Raw genomic sequence first — 20,734 nt, forward strand, 5'->3', positions numbered from 1 at the left:
GCCAACAATAGAGATGCTCCAAGGGGCTAAGGACAGGGAGCAACTTAGGGAAATTTTCATCAGTAGAGAATAGGTGCTAGGGAAACTGTTAGCACTAAAAAGTGATCAATCCCCTGGTCCGGATGGCTTGCATCCCAGGGTTTTAAAAGAGGTAGCTTATGAGATAGTGGAGGCCTTATGTCTGATCTTCCAAAATTCCTTGGATTCTGGAACAGTCCCCATGGATTGGAAGATCGCAAATGTCACACCACTATTTAAAAAAGGTGGAAAGGAAAAGATGGGGAACTATAAGCCAGTTAGTCTCACATCAGTGACAGGAAACATTTTAGAATCGTTGGTTAAGGATGTGGTAATGCGCTATTCAGGGAAGCACAATATAATTAGGCCAAGTCAGCATGACTTTACAACAGGGAAGTCATGTTTGACAAATCTCATAGAGTTTTTTGAGGATATTTCCAGTAAATTAGATAAGGGTGAATCAGTGGATGTGGTCTATTTGGACTTCCAGAAGGCATTCGATAAAGTGCCACATAAAAGGTTAGTCCAAAAGATAAGGACCCAAAAAAATGCAGCGAGACATAGATAGGTTAGGTGATTGGGCAGGTAGGTGGCAGATGAAGTATAATGTAGGGAAGTGCAAAGTCATCCACCTAGGTAGCAAAAACAGTAGAGCGGGTTATTTTTTAGAAGGGGAGAGACTGGAATGTGTTAGCGTCCAGAGGGACTTGGGTGTCCTTGTACACCAATCACAGAAGGTCTGCAGGTGCAGCAGCAATTAGGAAGGCGAACGGTATGTTAACATTCATTATAAAAGGATTAGAGTATAAGAGTATGGAAGTCTTCTGCAACTGTATAGGGCCCTGGTGAGACCACACCTGGAATACTGTGTGCAGTTTTGATCTCCTTATTTAAGGAAGGATGTACTTGCCTTGGAGGGGGTGCAGCGTAGATTTACCAGGTTTGTACCAGAGATGAAGGGGATGAGTTACGAGGATAGGCTACCAATTTGGGCCTATATTCTCTAGAATATAGAAGAATTAGAGGGGATCTTATAGAAACCTATAAGATCATCAAAGGGCATGATAGAGTAGATAGTGGGAGATTGTTTCCCCTGGTTGGAGAAACTAAAACCAGGGGTCACAACCTTAAAATCAGAGGCCAGCCCTTTCACACTGAGTTGAGGAAGAACTTCTTCACTCAAAGGGTGGTGAATGTATGGAACTCACTACCCCAAAGGGCTGTTGACGCTCAGTCCTTGAACATATTCATAGATAGATAGATAGATTTCTTATTGCAAAATGGATTAAGGGATATGGGGATAAGGCAGGGTTATGGTATTAGCTGGAGTTAGATTAGAAGATCAGCCATGGTTGAATGGCGGGGCAGGCTCGAAGGGCTGAATGGCCTACTCCTGCTCCTACATGTTATGTTATTTTAGGAGCTGTTCAGATTAAACATTCAATGACTCTCCTTCCTTTTTTTCCTCTTTTAAAATGAACTTTCTCTAATGAAATTTGATATTGATAGTGCAAAACTGCACTAACTTCTGTTGTCCTTGGTTAACCCATATCAGAATAGAGGTTTAGTTTATTTTTCTTGCACAAGAGAAATGCTTACTAATCCATTTAGAAAAACCTGTGAAGCATTAGCCTGAATGTAGGCAACAATGTTGAAGGAGCTAATAGACAGGTGAGGAAATTCAAATTATAAATAATCCTTGCTTGCAGTAGAATGCCTTATACATCACAACAACATCTTAAAAGTGTTTCACAACATATACTGTAATATGAAATGACTGTGATTTTTTAAGTGAAAGCAGCAGCCAATTTGCACAGCAATGTCCACAATTAGCCATGAAGTGAATGAGTAATTTTTCTGGGGGATTTTTGGCCAAATCATTTCTCCATTGGGAGAACCACCCTTCTGCTTTTGAATAGTGCTACGTGAACTTTAACTGAACATGCTCTTGGGACCTTGGTTTGACATCTCATCCAAAGTGTTAACTAAGATCATCACTATATTTTAATTTTATTTATTTTAAATTAAATTGTTGACTCGGGAATTTGTGAGTTTATGTGGTTTAGGACCCCAAGACAATCAAGCTCATATTAACTTTTCAACCTTTATATAGTAATATGCATGATACAGAAAGGTATAAATAGTTACCAATCCAGAGAACAGAATATACCGCTACAGATGTTTTCTTTGTGGTATTTTCTTCCTTCTCTCCTTCTAAGATCTTTAGGCTAGATTATACTCTGTATTTATACACAGGAACAAACAAGTTTTCACGACTTTCAAGTCTATCTAGTTTGGTTCATAGATACTGTTTTCCTCTTTTTATTCCTCAGCTAACAATGACCATCTCATTTGAACATTCTGCAAGGCCACCTAATGATCACACACACACTTTGTCTTTCCACATAACAACAACAACAACTCTCAGAGTGCTATATAAATCCAAGTTGTTGTTGTTGTAAATTAACATAATTGTAATTAACCCAAACAAATTTGGTTTGCAAGTATTTTAAACCACCCATGATTCCCTGAAAATGTAAGTTAGAAAGAAAAAAGTTACACAGAAGCGTCCTCATTCCTCTTATAATACCAGGAAATTCCAATGCCAAGCTTCTAATGCCAATAGATTAGCTACAAAGCAAAAGGAAATGATAAGAAGACAGGATGTTACTCAGTTCACGGTATTTCTAGTATACTGTACTACATCAACCAGTTAAAATAAACACACAAATGCAGGAAATTCACAGCAGATCAATCATAACATAACACAGGTCACCCATTGTACATTATTATTTCCCTATATAACTGTACAAGACAGAGAAAGGATACTAGAAAAGAAATGACAGACCGTATTCATTTCTAGCACGGAAACAAGTTACATGAGTACAATCATCAGAAAAACAGCAGAACAAATGTTTAGTAAAGTTCTATTAGAGGCAAAATACATAGGGATGCAACAGTATAACAGTCACTTTACAAAATGTCATCGATCTATAGTGTTAAAGTGATTACAAATATATGTTCCATGTTGGCAAAGCAGATTTCCATTAGGCAGAGTGGTTCTACTGCTGGCCCGTGGGCCGCATCCGGCCCAGGGGATGATTTCATCCAGCCCACAAACCATCTATTACATCATTGTTCAATGAGCGAATATAGGTGACATGCAAGCCTGAGCCAATCAGGAGATTGTCCCCGGGACCTTAGGCTCTGCCCGACAATGGGACTGGCAACCAGGATAAAATATTGCTTATGCTTTGGGCCTGACCTCTCTGTTTGGCTAGCGATATTTCTATCTTTCCTTCTTCAAAAGACACTTTTTTGAACAGTGACAAATAGCCAAAGCAGTTGGCTAGTCAGCAAAAACGACTCCTCAAATTAATCTTGAATTTTCCTTATCTATTCTAGACAAGGGCTAGCGACTAGATATCTGTACAAGCTGTTAAGATACGGGCTGTGAGAGTTTAGAAATAAAAAGTGCTTGTTAAATATGGAACTTTATTTTCAAAGAAAATAGTTATATTTATTATACATAGCTAAAAAGACTGATTATTCTTGTTTGTCATCTTGTCCTCCATATCCCAAATACTACTATAGGTTTCCCTCTATACATCTCAAAATACTGATCAGTTCTCAGACTCTGAGCCTTTTGAAAGCAGACAGTAATTAATAATAATAATCCTTGCCCTTGAAACAGCGTCTTTCAAATGGTAAGGTTTAGTGCTCCTTCTCTTGTAGTACTGTGATCCACTAAACAACAGGGACTTTCAGAACTGGATAAAGACACGCAAAAGAAATGTGGGAAACAAAGTTTCAAACTACTTAGCTTCGATTCTGAAAGAACATAATTGGTCAGTCTGTACACGGATGATCATTCTTCAATTATTACATGGGAACCTGTCCCTGGTTTACAATCACACTGGAGATGACTGGCATTGTATTGATGATGCTCTGCTTTGACCCTTTTGGTTTTGGACGTCTTGTTAATGTCTCCACTTCTTCTGGCTCTGGTATTTCAATCCATTGGTTTTTCCAATCCTCAAAAATTTTTCTTAGTCTCACATTTTCAATTTCTGTTTCAGTTTTAAGAGCTGTCAAAATAAATAGATGCTTTGTGTTATTTTTTCCGATTTTTACATAAAGTCAGATTCAAAGTTGAATTACTAAGACTAAGATGTGAGCCAAAAATCCTCAAATATCCTTTAACATAACTTGAATCAGTTTGAATCTGCAGCCTTCATTCACTATGTCAAGATGAAAATAGAGTTTGTACTCTCTTTCTGGGTGCAAAACAATTTAGAGCACTGTATAAACATTATTTGAGGTGGCATTATAATGATGAACATGAAATATTACTGTTTTCTGCTGTTCATCTACTGTTCAACTAATCAACTATTCAACTAATTTAAAACTCCCCCCGCATTCTCACCCACACTAAACTCTGTACCTCCATTACCCAAGTCCTTGTCAAACTCCATTGGCTCCCTGTCACAGAGCGGATCAGTTTCAAAATCTTCACTATTGTACTTAAATCCCTTCATGGCCTAGCACCCCCCATCTCTCCAACCTGTTCCCTCCCTACGCAGTAGCCCATTTGCCCACAGCTGTTTGTGAGACACAGCAATGTCTCATAAACAATCATAAATGAATGAATTTTTACATGAAGAGTCATTGGACGGGACACCGAAAGAAATTCCCTTCCCTTTTCAAATGATGCCACAGGACCTATACACTCAATTTATCATCTCATCTGACAAGGTACTCCCCCAGTTGCAGTTTCAGACTATACTATGTGAGTTCAAAGTTCTAATGTGGGGCTTCATCCCACAACCCAATGACTATGGGGCAAGGGTGCTACCAACTGAATCAGGCTGACACCTGAGAAGCGTTCACCTAGTTTCAAATTGCTCATCAGTGAAAGATTACTAACCATTGAACCTCAGGTTTACCGCTCTTTTTGGCAGTATTATAGGCCTCTTCTTTTAATTTTATACTTTCCCTTTTATACTACTTTATACTTTCTCTGGTTAGCCAAGGTTGAACCACTTTTCCCGTTGTATTTTTATTTTTCAAGAGAATATGTGATCGCTGGGAATTATGTATTATATCTTTAAATGTTTGCCATTGCTGGTCTGCCATCATATTTTTTAATCTAATTTCCCAGTCTATTTTAGCCAAATCTTCTCTCATACTTGCAAAGTTGGCTTTATTTAAATTTAAGACCCTTGCTTCGGATTCAACTATATCACTCTCTAACTTAATGTTAAATTCCATCATGTTATGGTCACTCTGCCATAAAGGAGCCTTAACTTCCAGATTGCTGATTAGCCCTAATTCATTACAAAACAACAACGACTTGGATTTATATAGCGCCCTCCACGCCGCATGGCATCTCAGAGCGCTTCACAGTAATGGATCCCGGGGCCGAGCCAGGGGGAGGGGGGGGAAGGTGACCAAAGGCGCTGTCAAAAAGAAAGGTCTTCAGCAGAGACCTGAAAATAGGAAGAGAGGGGACGAGGCGAAGGGAGTGAGGAAGGGAGTTCCAGAGCCTCGGGGAGTAGTGGCTGAAGTCACAGCCAACGATGGTGGAGTAGAGGATTCGGGGGACAAGGAGGAGGCCAGACCCAGTGGAGCAAAGGCAACGGGCACTGTTGTGAGGAGAGAGGAGGTCAGAGAGGTTGGGAGGTGCAGAGGAGTGGACGACAAGAGTGAGGATCTTGAAGTCGAATACTACACAAAGTACTTTTGAACATGAATGAAGGAGCAATGAACCAAAAGAATCAGATGTAAATGAACCGTCTACCTGTGTTGGTTAAATAAACATAATAATCCTTGCATTTAATGTAGCACCTTATCACATCTTCGAGACATGTCAAAACGCGTCACAGAATATACTGTAAAGTGAATTCACTGTATATTTTGTGCGCCAAATGTAAAATTAAAATAAAGAGGGCATTAAAGACATTTAAAGTTTAAATAGGATCAAGAACAACTTAAAAAGGTATTTTCAAATACAATATGTCACATACTTTCCAAAGAAATCTTGGATGCTTCTACCCTTTTCACCCGATTGAGAATAACTCTATCGAAAAACTCTATTTCAGCTAAAAGTGGTGACACTTTTGCTCTGGACTTTCTTTCCTTCTTCGAATTGTAGGTCAGATTTGCCAATTTCCAAGGATTTTCACTACAAACAAAATAAACAGATTAAATATTTTCTTCAGTCAGCTCTAAGCCAGGGTTATTCACCTTATGTTTCACAATCCTCTCCATGTTTTACCACAAATTAGGAAAGTAGGAAAAGACACACAATGGAAAGTTGCTAATGGCTTTCAGAGGAAATTACTTTTGTGAAGCAGGATGTTTTTAGTTTTTGCACATATGATTTTTAAATAATAAGGAGCTGGGAATGCTTGATATTGTGTTCCATTCTCATGCCCTGACCACATGATGCCAATATTGTACCAACCATGGTCCCAGTTGGCATCATCTAACACTGCACACTAGGGATCAAACTTGGGACCTTCTGGGTCTGTATGGTTCAGATTCATTTGGTAACATTGTGGGGCCATGAAAGCAAGAATAGATTTTCACCCAGTCAGCCTGAGAATCTTAAACCCAGGTAACTGAGGCGAAATCATAACACATGCCACAAAAGTCTCCAACAATGGCCTCCTTCTGTGCTGTATAATTCTATGATTCTGCACGAATACGATTATGTATGTTTTCAAAAGAAACCAAGCATTTAATATAACAGGAGTAAAGTCAGAAACTGAATTTATTTCAGAAACAGTTTGATTGTATAATGGAAAGATGGTAGAGTGGGTATTCTGTAAGGACAAGATCAAATGGGCCGAAGAGACTTCTTCATCTGAGTTCCTTTGATTTTGTGACCTACAGAACTCAGTTATTTCTTACCCTCTATTTATTTACAGATGAGGTTCATAACATTATTAATCTATGTGGTTGCGTGCTTAATCATTTTTGTGAAGTCCTGTAGCTCAGTGGTTAGAGCACTCGCCTTGCAAGTGAGAGACTTGGGTTCAATTTCTGGCAGGGCGAAATGTTGGGCAAGTTTCCTTACTCTACACCCCTCTGTTTACCTAGCAGCAAGTCGGAACCCAGTTGTTAGTTGAGTGGCAGATCGCTTTTCCGATTATAATCCTTCAACAAAAAACAATAATAATTTGGCCACTTAATCTACGACTGTTTGTGGGACACTGCTGTGCGAAATTGGCTGCCTCGTTTCGCCCACAAATATACAGTCAATTCACTTTACAGTATATTCTGTGAAGCACTTTGAATCTCTAGAAGACATGAGAAGCGCCGTATCAAATGCAAGGGTTATTATTATTATAGGAACAGTGATCATTTTTGTGTTTTAACAGCAACTACTTTGCCACATTAATGCACCTCCACACTTTGAAATCAAATTAAGTATTGCTTTTTGTGTTACATGTGGTTTACTACCCTCTACTTATTTAGTTAATATTAATAAAGTTAATATTCCATGTAATTGCGTGCTTATTCATTTTTTACATTTAGCTAACCAAAAATGAAGGCCAAACATTTATTGGAATACAACTCTGGAGCAAGAATCTAATCCTTATTTTTGAAACAATTAATAAAGAATAGGGACAGGGAGCAACCACCTAAAATAAAGTTAGGAGTTCAACGTTATTATAGGTTCTCAGAATAAATGTTAATAAAAGGAACACCTCATTGAATTTTCATGAAGAAAAGCCATAATTCAGATCGCACCTTAGTTACAACAACTGAAACACAGAGTGAAGAAATTCCTTAAGTTTGATATAATCATGTTTGACCATGCTTCATCCTTTCTAAAAAAATTACTGAATTGTCTATTGAAGCACACGTGCTTTTATTCATATCAGCTTTTCACGTTGGAATGACATGTCAAAGCGTTTTACAGGATATACAGTCATCATGATACTTTTATATCTTTTCTTTATGTGTGAATTACACGCTCCTTTCAGGATCCAAAAGAACAATCCTTCACTGCACATTTTTTCCAAGATACGTGCCCAGTCAGAGCAATCTCACAAACTACTCACAACACTTTATTTCTCTTAAATTATTCTTATTTATTCAAACAAGTATCATTAACAATAACTTTCCTGAATGCGATACAACACAAAAACAAAAATATAACACATAAGCAATACATTAACAATACTTTAACAGTATTAACTTGAGCAAACTTGAATAAATCATACAATCTTATACTTTACTAACTACTGAACTAATATTCAGGACACCAAGACCTCTTGGGAAACACAGAAGAGATGATTGTATCAGTTGTAATCTCTTCTGGGAAGGTTTCAGAATTGGAATAATCTGACATGTGTTAGTGTTGGTGTTCGTACATCTCCAACCCTTACTCACATCCCGGAATTTAGCTCCCTTCCTTATAACCCAATTTTGTCCATGTGACTGGTCCATCCACTCAGTCCTTCACACCCCTTGAGACCCATGGTACCAAGTGTCAAAGGAGTATCTATCCCTCAGTTGACAGTAACTGGAACCCATCGTTGTGAACGCTGATTCATCTCATGATCAGCAGTGTCTTTTTTATTTCAAGTCTTCTTTACAATCTTTTTAACTTTAATTGTTGTTTTAACCTTTATCCCCCTCTTGCAACACTAACTCCCATATTATATCATCTCACACTGTGAAATACAGTGACTTTCTGCATTTTTTGCGAGCGAACGTCAATTTGCCAGCAGCAATGTCCACACAAACAGCCAAGAAACAAATGACCAATTTTATCTGCGGGGTTGTTAGCCAGGACACTTTGAGAAACTCCATTGTCTTTTCAAATATCCCATGGGATCTTCAACACCCACCTCAACATACAAATGTTTAACATTGGACCTTAGTTTAACATGTCATCTGAAAGACGGCACTTCCAATGATGAAACACCCTCCCAGGACTGCATTGGAGTGTCAGCTTAGATTCCAAGTCCTAACATGGGGCTTGAGCCCACAACTTTCTGACTCAGAGGCAAGAATTATCTTGAGGATTTTCCTGAGGATTTTCTGAAAAGATGCACATAAATGCCCAAGTAAATTTAACGGTCAAATACAAAAAATCGTTACTTACAATTTGAAAGACTTATTTGTGACTTTCGATTCTAGAGGCCTCGTAATGAATGAATATTCCATAATGTCGACACAGAGATAAATCCAGTTCGGTTTCTGGCTTTCTCGAGTCACCTTTTCAAAAGGCAAAGATCAGTAATTCTGTAGTTCACTAATGCAATAGCAATAACCAATAGGATTTATTAAAGAAAAGGGTCTTTAATCCCTACGTTTAGAAACAAAAGGGATTATTCACACAGCTAAAGACTTTCATTTAATTACATTTCAATTTAATAAATAATAATGTAGTAACTTGGATCGATAACGATTAATCAAGTACTTCTGCTCAAGAATTTACATCTCTAAAAAGAAAAAAAAGTATGTTTTTAGAACACTGAATGTTACCCTGTCAAAAAAGCACAAAAAAAAGCATTAAAAAAATCCTACACACGCGTGAACACAGTAAAATCTTGAAAAGAGCTCTGAGATGTTTCAACAATGTTAAAACAATCGAAGAATAATGAAATAATAACAATCTTTGCATTTGATATAGTACCTTTCAGTTGGGAAGATGTTTCAAACCATTTTGCAGGACTTACTGTAAAGTATAGTGATGAGTATTTGTGGCCAAACACAGCACCAATGTACACACAGCAATCATCTACAAACAGCAATGAAGTGAATGATCAACTTTATCTGAGGAATTGATGGCCAGGCAGGGGGTATCATGATTTTCAGCTTCGTACAGGTGTAATTTTTAAAATAATCTTTCCACATATCATTCAGACTTTACACATGCAGTGTAACGATAATCAATGAGGGAAATTAAGCAAAATAAAACAAAATATCAGAGGCCTGAAATTACAAGCAGTCTTAAGGTATAGGTATATTTTCTCTTAAAATTTAAGATGGAACAGGATTGTGGAAAATTCTTAAATCCAGTTTTAATTTGGAAGTTGTCTGTAGTTCCTAACACAAACTGGCTTCCAAACTAATACTGAAGTGAAAAATTTGCCATAATTCTACACAATCTTAACTTTTAAATTTAAATTTTAACTAAAACTAGGTGGAATGTCGAGCCTTTTATTAATAATTGCAAAAGGTTAATTCTAACCAAGACCTACGCAAAGGATGCTATAAAAATGTAAGCAGTTGCTGTTGTAACAGCCTGATACTGTATTTGACAAAAATCATTCATTATAATGGAAGTTAATAATTATACACAGATGTCTCGAGGAATAATTGTTAGAATTTCCATTTCAAATACTTTCAGAGCTTCAACTGTGTTTGCAAAGAATTTGTACAAAACGAATTGTAATAGCAGCTCATTCATGGAATTTCCCTGATGTTCACTGAATGTCCTTGATTCCAGCTGAGACTTTCATTATTAGAATTTCAGTGTAAAAGAGACCGAGGTCTAGAAAAGTGCAGGAAACTGCACTCTCTGAACAATAAACAAACGTTTGAGACGTGGTCGCTGAAACTTAATACAGTAATAATAATCCTTGCATTTGATATAGCACATTATCACGTTATCAAGACGTCTCAAAGCACTTCACAGGTCAATAATAATCCTTGCATTTAAAATAGCACATTATCAAATATTCAAGATGTCTCAAAACACTTCACAGAATATACTGTAAAGTGAATTGACTGTATATTTTGTGGCGAAGCGTGGCAGCCAACATTTCACCCTGCCGGGAATTGAACCCAGGTCTCTCACTTGTGAGGCAAATGGTCCTGAGCTATGACTATGTTTGACTATGTTTTGTTTTGTGAGCAAAACGTGGCAACCAGTTGCGCACAACAATCTCCCACAAAGAGCAATGGACTGAGCGACCAATTTTATTTGGGAGATTGTTGGACAGGACACGGGAGAAACTTCCTCTCTTTTCGAATTGTGCCCTGGGATCTTTAACATCCACCTGAACAGGCAGATGGGACCTTGGTTTAACATCTCATCTGAAGGGTGGCACCTCCGACAATGAAACACCTCCCCGCGCTGCATTGGAGTGTCACCTTAAACCGTGTGATTCCAAATCCAAACCTGGAGTTTGAATCCACAAACTTCTGACTCAGAGGCGGGAATGCTACCACTGCGCCAGACACACAGCCTCCACCTGCTGCTTTTTTCCTATGTTCCTATCAATCCAAAAGGTCTGCAATTGACACCATTAATAAAGCTTAATGGTGTCAATTGCAGACCTTATGGATTGATAGGAACATGGGTAAACAGCTATAGGACAAGATCATTCATCAAGTCTGTTTCACCAATTTATTGGATTTTGGCAGCTCTTTTCATCCCAGTGCCCTGCATTTTAGCCATCCCTCTTATTATCGGACGCTGAGATGGATGTGCACCTGATCAGCCTTTCTCTTCATAGAATCACTGAAATAAGTTTGTCAAGTAAACCATTCGACCTACTACATCTGCGCTGTTTTATATCCATATAAAATAAATGACATAGTCCGAATTGTTTTTGCCTTCAAATTCCTCTTTTAAAAGAATAAACTATGTTGAGAATCTCCTCTTTTCAAATAATGCTATAGGATGTTCAACATCAACCTGAACAGACATCCTTCAGCACATCACACAGATGGTTTAACATCTAACCACACAGCTTTCTCCGCAATCCTACAACGTGGGACTTGAACCACGAACCTTCCCAGTGTAAGGTGTTAAAAAAAATGTTTTAATCAGTCCCTGTTTAAAACATAGTTTTAGTTGGTTAGATTCCAGCAGTTTCTCAATGCACACCCTGGATTCCCCAAGCCTTGACTCTTGCCACCCTGCTCGTAATACTTTCTGGAATTATGGTGGTACGTTGCAACGCTCTAGGGAGTGAGTGGATTCTATTCCAATAAATATCTCTTGAATTACTGGAAGATAGGATGGAATATATGAACTCTCAGTGTGGTTTGAATACTCTTAAGCATTCACAGCTTTCACAACAAAGTAATTTTCCAGTAACCCATCAAAGCCACTACACAAACCAGAGTACAAAGCACATCTTGTAATGAATAATAATATAAAATTGACCAGGGAAATGATTAAGAGGCTGTCATCTCCAAATTAAAATAACATTTATTTATAATACGTCTGAGAGTAAGCATGGCTCAGGCCAAAAAGAATGATTTCCGTAAGAAAAAAGGCATTTTAACCGAACAAGCAAAGGTTTTCTCATCACCAATTTTCTCCTCTCTGAAAGATGTTCAACTCCTTTGTTCTTGTACCTGGGTACCAGACAACCTCTTGTACTTCACCCAAATGATCATTATTCCGGTGTTAGCCCTGACAGTGAGAATTATGGTAAGGGACTCATGGATCTGTTTTCCTCAGGAAAGCTGCAGCTAGGAACAGTGAAAGCATGTTTACAGAACACAAAATTTCAACATGATTGTTGGTAAGACATTGTTCTTGATTACCATGGATGTTGAACCTGTGATATTCAGACTTGTTTAAAACAAACTGCTGGAATCTTGAAAAAGGTTGTCAACTTTTGGATATTGGTACCAGAAGATGATTGACTAAAAATATGTTTTTGTGGAGCTGGATGCCAGATGTCTTTATGATGTTAATGAGTCTCAACAAAAGAAGAACTAAGTTTTAGAAATGGAGTATCTAACCGCAAATAATTTCGAGGAGGGATATACTGCAATCAACATGCTGATTCCTCATCAAAACCATTGTATTTGTCTGACCAATTCCATGTAGTGAACATTATTAACCTGTTGTTAGCATTTGATTTGATGAAACGTATAACTTTGATATGCATATTTTTACTAATCTTTTATTAAATTGTACTACTTAAAAAGTAGTACAATTTTAGTACAATATACTTCACCACAGTGTCACAAATTTAATTAACCCTTACACGGCCACTTAATATTGCAATTTAATACAATGCAATATTACATTTGTAAAGCGCCTTTCACTTTCAGAAGGATGTCCCAAGGCGCTGAACAGTCAGGGATTAGGACCCGAGCGGGTAGTGGGTGGGGGGGGAATTGGAATCAGGGAGTGTGGAGGGCAGAGAAGGCACGGTCAAAGAGGAGGGTCTTGAGGCATGCTTTGAAGGAGGCAAGGGAGGGAGCGAGGCGAAGGGAACATGGGATGGAGCTCCAAAGGGTGGGGGCAGAGAAGCTGAAGGCCCGACCGCTAATAGTGCCTGAGGTGCGGAGGCGCTGACGGAGCCAATCAGGAGAGCCTCGGTCTTGCTGACGTTCAACTGTAGAAAGTTGATTCTCATCCAGGACTTGATGTCTGACAGACTTTCTGTCAGGATTTCAGTTGTCCTGGAGTCGAGGAGTTGTGTGTCATTCACAATAATACAAGAGATACAATTGTGTGGAAGTTGACACCATGTCTGCGGATGATGTCACCAAGAGGGAGCATGTACAGTTTGAAAAGGAGAGGACCGAGCCCTGAGGAACACTGCACAAGATGGTGTGGAGCTGGAGGAGAAGCCATTTGTGGAGACAAAGTGGAGCCAGTGTGAGAGATAGGATAGAACCTTGAAGGTTGAGGTGAAAGGAGAGGTGGTGGAAGGGGATAGAGCGGTCCACTGTATCATAGGCAGCAGAAAGGTCGAGGAGGACGAGGAGACAAAGGGAGCCCTCGTCACAGGCGGACAGAATATCATCTGTCACTTTGACCAGGATGCTGTGGGCATCACGGAAACCCGAATGGAGGGGTTCATAAAGGGAGTGGCATGAGAGGAAGGAGGGAAGCTGGGAAGCAACAACCTTGCACAGGAAAGGGAGGTTGGAGATAGGGCAGTAGTTAGTGAGCAGGGATGGGTCCTGGGAAGGTTATTTTAGTATAGGTCTTAATAAGGGCTTAATAATCCTAATAATACTTTCACTATGGAAGGACATCTCAGCAATTCACAGGATTTCACTGTAAAGTGTAGTGATTATTTTGTAGGCAAACTTAATTGGCTGCCGCATATGGCCCACAAAATATACAGTCAATTCAGCTATAGATATGAGCAGCAATTGGAGATGTTGGGTCTATTTTCATTAGAGCAGAGAATGCTGAAAGCGATCCTGATAGAAGCGTCCAAACTATTAAGGGTTTTAATAGAGGGAAGCAAATTCTACCATTAGAGGAGTCAGCTGACTAGGTGCCATAGTTATGATAGTCACAGAAAAGTGAAATAACAACTTAGGTAAAATCTTTTCACTCATAAAAGAAACGTATATATATACATATGTATTATACATACATACACCCACACTTACTTTGGGAGTACTACTAACTTTTTAGGTTAATGGAAAGTACACAAGTGGAATCACTGACCTCTCTCCTCCCGGACATGTGGTCAATTCCACCCAGGATTGATATTAATATTAAAAATAACAATAATCCTTGCATTTGATATAGCACCTTATCATGTCATTGAGATGTCTCAAAGTGATAAGAGAATATACTGTAAAGTGTAGTGACTGTGTATTTTGATATATATTATATATCATGTGTATTTTGATATATGTACATAATTTTAAAAAAATTGGTTATTCAATCCACGACTGTTTGTGAGACACTGCTGTACCCAATTGACTGCCGCATTTTTCCCACCAAATATAGTCAATTCACTTTACAGTATATTCTGTGAAGTGCTTTGAGACGTCTCGAAGACATGATAAGGTGCTGTATCAAATGCAAGAATTATCATATATATATAAATTGTGATGGGCTGGAACTCGCTTGACTGCTCACTAGTCAATGCTTCTATCTTTTATCTCAACATTTCTAATGATTTACTAATCTTGCAAACTCTTTCATCGCAGAAGGGCCTGCTCTCATCAATCCTGAGTTAAATTAGATTAAATCAGCATTGTTCGGCATTTAAGACAAATCTCCAAGTCAAAACGTATGACACTAAGGATTGAGAAATACTGCAGAAATGACATCAAAGTTTATAAATTTTTAGGATCAGTTACAACCTGACACCAACAATGAAAGAAACTACATTTCAATCTTAAATGTTTCCATCAAATATCCGTGTTTAACTTGCGTCTCCGTTTTTCTAAGCAAAAATACACACATTGTACTTAAAGCAGCAATTTACTCCTATTTTTTCCTTAAACGTCCTCCCAGAGGTGAGCATTTCTGGAGAGGTTAGTGATCAGGCGTCAACAGCTAAGAGAACAAGAAACACAGCGGATCCTTTTCTCAGAATCCAAGTCAAATTGCCAGCTATTTTTGTGAGAAAGGAAATTTCCAAAGTTGATGTGGAAATCCCAAACTGCAAACAATGGCTGTGTGGTTGACTGCCACATGGAACATACAATTCCACTAGGAGAGGATCCTGGAAGCAAAATTATTTAAGTAACGCCCAGCCCGAACAAAACAGAGGGGAATCACAATATTGTCCATTGATAGAGCAAGCTGCCAGAGAGAGAAAACACGCTTATGATGTATGGCTTCTCCTCCAGCCCCCGCACTGTCACATCTGGCGCCCTCCAGGGCTCTGTCCTTGGCCCTCCCCTCTTTAATATCTACATGCTCCCCCTTGGTGACATCATCCGCCGACATGGGGTCAACTTTCATATGTATACGGATGACACCCAACTCTACCTTTCTGCCTCCACCGTCAACTCCAGGACCACTGCTGTCCTGACAGACTGTCTGTCGGACATCAAGTCCTGAATGAGGGCAAATTTCCTACAGTTGAATGTGAACAAGACTGAGGCCCTCCTGATTGGTTCGCGCCAGCGCCTCAGCACCTCAGGCTCTGGCAGCATCAACCTCCATGGTTGCACACTACAACTCACCAGCCAGTCAGGAGCCTGGGTGTCTTGTTCGACCCTCAACTGTCTTTTCTCCCCCACATTCAAGCCATGACCCGCTCTGCCTTCCCTCACCTCCATAAGATCACCCGACTCCGCCACTACCTCACCCCTCAGGCCACTGAAACTCTTGTTCATGCCTTCATCACCTCCAGGCTCGACTATGCAAATGCCCTGTTTGTTGGCCTTCCCAACTCCTCCCTCCACAGACTGCAGATAATCCAGAACTCGGCAGCCCGTGTCCTCATCCGCAACAAACTCTGTGACTCCATCTCCCCCATTCTCGCCCGACTCCATTGGCTCCCTATCCTTCAGAGGATCCAGTTCAAGATCCTGGTCCTCGCATACAAATCCCTCCATGGCCTCACCCCACCCTACCTCTGCGATCTCCTAACCCCCTACCAACCCGCCCGCTCCCTCCGCTCAGCCGGCTCTGGCCTGCTCCACGTCCCCCAACCCACCTGCCCCACCATTGGCGGGAGAGCCTTCAGCCACTCTGCCCCCAACCTCTGGAATTCCATTCCCCCAATCACTCCGCCTCACCCCCTCCTCAGCCTCCTTCAAGTCCCACCTCAAGACCCTCCTCTTCAACCATCCCATTGGCCACCCCTCTTCCCCTCCCCTCTCTTCTCCCCCCCTGAGTCCAGCTCGGGTCTGAATTGCTGTACTCTATCCTGCGCCTTGAGACGTCCTCCCGACGTGAAAGGTGCTGTACAAATGTAACCTTGTTGTTGTTGTTGCTGTCACTGAGAGCATAATACGCACAGACTTTTGCCCACATAGGAAATACAGGGCAGGAACCCATGTGTGTGTGTGTGGCACAATCCTGGTGTCCTGGCGACCTGATCTGCCTCCAGCAACACTTACTAACCACACAGGATTCTGCATCAGCTGCTTTCCGGATCACTGAGTAACTGTACTGTCATTTTAAACCAGTTTCACACAGGAGTAACAACACCCTTAACCTGATCTGGAGGGAGAGGCTGAGCAGCTGAGCTTTTTGACCTTTAAAAGTGAAAACGCAGCAGCAAGTTTAATGCAACTGTTAGAAATGAAAGGGGGGACTTGTGCACTGATGGTGTGTCCCCCACACACACACCCCCCCCCAAAAAAAAAGTGAATGATCTGGAAATCACCATCTCCCCCATTGGGGCTGTTAAAGCCCACGATGCTATTTGATTCACAAGATCCCCAGACACACTCGCCTCAGTGCAAACGTGCAACAGCTGGTTGGGGGTTTTGTTTCGCTTTTAACATTGGAGTGCAACAGCTGGAGTCCAGATTCCACCTTCTTCAAGATCAGTCCCGAGGAGTCAGTGATGCCACTCTCCCAATGCAATCCTCCACGTGAAAGCTTCTGCTGGGAGTGTTTCACGTCTGTTTAACCCCAAAGGGTTTGTTCTCGCATCTAAGCAACCGAAGAAAGAAAGCAGTGGGACATTTGTGCAGCCTGACCTTGCTCTGTGAGGCTCTCCGAGTGCCTGCAAAATAGCCTGAGCTCATCCACCTCTGCACTCAATGCAACGTGAGCAGCAGCCACTGGGCAGCACGTAACAAGCTCACATCTGTGACGTTCCCCCCTCCACCAACCACCCCCCCAACCACCCCTCCCCATCTCTCTGCCTCCAGATTTACTGGATTTAAGTAACATTTCAGTGCCTCCAGAAGTTCAGCAAACTCAGCTCAGCCTCGGTTTTCGAGCGTGCAACCGGTGAAAGAAATTTACAGAAACCCAGCTTCCAAAGCAAGGCTGCACACTGTACTTGCTAACTTCTGGATGGTTCGGAGATGCTGGATACATCATGTGAATCTGGGTCCAGGTGAAGCACCATGCCAACTCAACTTGGTTAATAAGCCTTATATATGATACTGCACTCTTCACATTGGGAGGATACCTCAAAGCACTTCACGGAATTTACCGCAGAGTGAAGTGACTCTGTATTTTGTAGGCAAATACAGCAGGCAATTTGCGCAGAATGATGTCCCACAAACATCTGACAAGTGCAAGTTTAAACCTTTGAATATGTTCTGTATGAGTGTGAGATATAGTGAAATTCAATTAATTGCACACTCCATTTGACAGTCAAACCTATCCGATAAACCGGACTTGCATTCATTTCAATGTCATATGATGTGTGTTTATGAATTGAAATTCTACTTTCTATTTAGTCAATTTAAATGATTTTAATTAATAAAGAGCATCTCAGTTTCTTTTCACTTTCATTTACATACAGCAATATATCCACATTGCCACACCAAGCCAACAACAATAAGTCCACGAACATGATCACATATAACAAACGACGAAAGAAACTGTGAAGACGGGGAAGGAGGAGGCAAGGCAGAGAGACTGAGGAAAAGAGTTCCACAGTTTCTGGGAGTAGTGGCTGAAAGCACGGCCACCGATGGCGGAGCAGAGGGGACGAGGGATGTGCAGGAGACTGAGCGATTTGGGGAGTAAGCAGGTCGGAGAGGTAGGGAGATGCCAGGGTATGAAGTGATTTGTAAATGAGTGAGAATCTTGAATAGGGAGCTAATGGAGTCTGGCGAGGACTGGGGTGAATGGGATACAGAGCTTTGAATGAAATGGCTTTTATGAATGGTGGAGCTGGGGAGACCAGCAAGGAGAGAATGATCAAGGCAGGAGGTGATGAATGTGAGGATAAGGGTTTCGGCTGGCCTGGGTGTGAGGTACAGTTGGAGGCAGGCAATGTAAGGGTAGTGGATGGAATCGGCTCTGGTCAGGGACTGGATTTGGAATATGAAGGACAGCTGGAATTAAATCTGACTCCTTGGTGACAAACAGGTTTGGCAGGTTAAAGAGGTCAGTTTGTTTGATATACAGCTTGATGCAGTTATAGGAAGATGGGAAGGTGGGTATCCTGAAGGGATGAGATCAGATAGGCTGAAGGCCTTCTTCATCCAAAGACCTTGCGGTGAAGCTCTGTTTAGCAGTACGAGAGAGCGAACTTAAAGTTGGGGAGATCTTTCAATGGATACAAAGAAACTCTGTTGAAGATGTGAACCACTCCTGGACATTGGTCCCACACAATAATATCACTACCTCAAGAACTTCATGTCCAAATTTTGGACTTTACCATTATTTCAAAGACTCCTTGCCTGTGCAAACAAAGTGGAAATCTTTGCAATTTGGAGGAATCCTGTGAAGTGCCTTTCAAGTCGGGATGTCTCAAAGCACTTCACAGGATTCTTCCAAAATGCCAAAATTTCCAACTTGTTTGCACAGGCAAATCTTTCACACTCAGAACATATACTATTCGTGGCCATCTTCACTGATTCACATTTTTTAAATTCTTGAATAGGACAGATTTCTCAGTATAAAATTCTTCAAAATCTAGTAATAGTGTAATGGTTATCCAGGTACAACAACCTGTCGGTATAGTTCATTCCCGTGTTTGATATTCACATGTAAAAATAATCCAGTCGCACATATAATGAAATTTAGCACTTATCTGTTCAAGTTACATATTCCTTCCTAACTGGTTTTCTATATAATAATAACACAAAAGTACAAACATACATCAAATAGAATATAAAAATAATCAAGATAACCAAATAGAACATAAGAATACAGGAAGTACAGAGGAGAAGTGAAAAAGGAAATAAGAGGGGCGAAGAGATTGTACGAGAAGAGATTAGCAGGAAACATAAAAGGGAACCCTAAGGTATTTATAAGCATATCAAGAGTAAAAGGTTAGTCAAAGGTAGGGTGGGTCCAATTAGGGACCAAGGGTAAATCTTCTTGAGGCAGAGGGCATGGCTGATGTACTAAATAAGTACTTTGCAACTGTCTTCACAAAAGAAGACGTTGCAACCAATGCCACAATATCGCAGGCGTGGATATGATAAAAATCAACGGAGAGGAGGTACTAAAAAGGCTGTCTGTTGGTGCTCAACATTGATAAGTCACCTGGTCTGGACGGGATGCATCCTAGGTGATTGAGGGAAGAAAGGATGGAAATAGCAGAGGCTCTGGCCACAATCTTTCAATCCTCTTTGGATACTGGAGTGGTGCCAGAGGGCTGTAAGGTTGCAAATGTTACTCCCCTATACAAAAAGGGGCAGAAGGATAAACCTGAGAACGACAAGCCAACCAGCCTAACATTAATAGTAGGGAAACTTCTGGAGGCTATAATCTGGGAAAATATAAATTCTCACTTAGAAAAATATGGTTTAATAAAGGACAGTTAACACAGATTTGTTAAAGGCAGATCATGTCTGACAAACCTAGTAGAATTTTTTGATGAAGTGACTGAGAGGGTGGATGAAGGTAGTGTAGTAGACGTAGTTTATGGTGAGGAGGATAGCACCAGACACCAAGAGGACTTAGACTGATTGGTAAAATGGGCAGAAACGTGGCAGATGAGGTTTAATATAGAGAAATCTGAAGTGTTGCATTTTGGTAAGAAAAATGAGGAGAGGTCGAATAAGCTGATGGTACAATCTTAAAGGGGGCAAATGAACAGAGAGACCTGTGGGTCCACATAAGCAAATCTCTGAAGGTGGCAGGACAGGTAGATAAGGCTGTTAAAAAATAGTACGGGATACTAGGCTTTATAAATAGGGGCATAGAATTCAAAAGTCAGGAGGTTATGTTGAATATTTATAGAATGATGTGTTAGATTATAGAAGTTGTATTCTAATAATAATGAATTTTAACAAATGTAGAATGGAGAAAGTACTGACAGTCATGGGATAGGACACATCTGGTTTTCTCTGTTGTTGAAAAAATAACAGGACAGCTTTGGAAAAGGGCAGGGGGTCACCTCTTATCAACAACAAGCCCACAGAGGTAACAGTC

Source organism: Callorhinchus milii, unplaced genomic scaffold, assembly GCF_018977255.1.
Source record: "Callorhinchus milii isolate IMCB2004 unplaced genomic scaffold, IMCB_Cmil_1.0 Scaffold1, whole genome shotgun sequence".
Taxonomy (NCBI): domain Eukaryota; kingdom Metazoa; phylum Chordata; class Chondrichthyes; order Chimaeriformes; family Callorhinchidae; genus Callorhinchus; species Callorhinchus milii.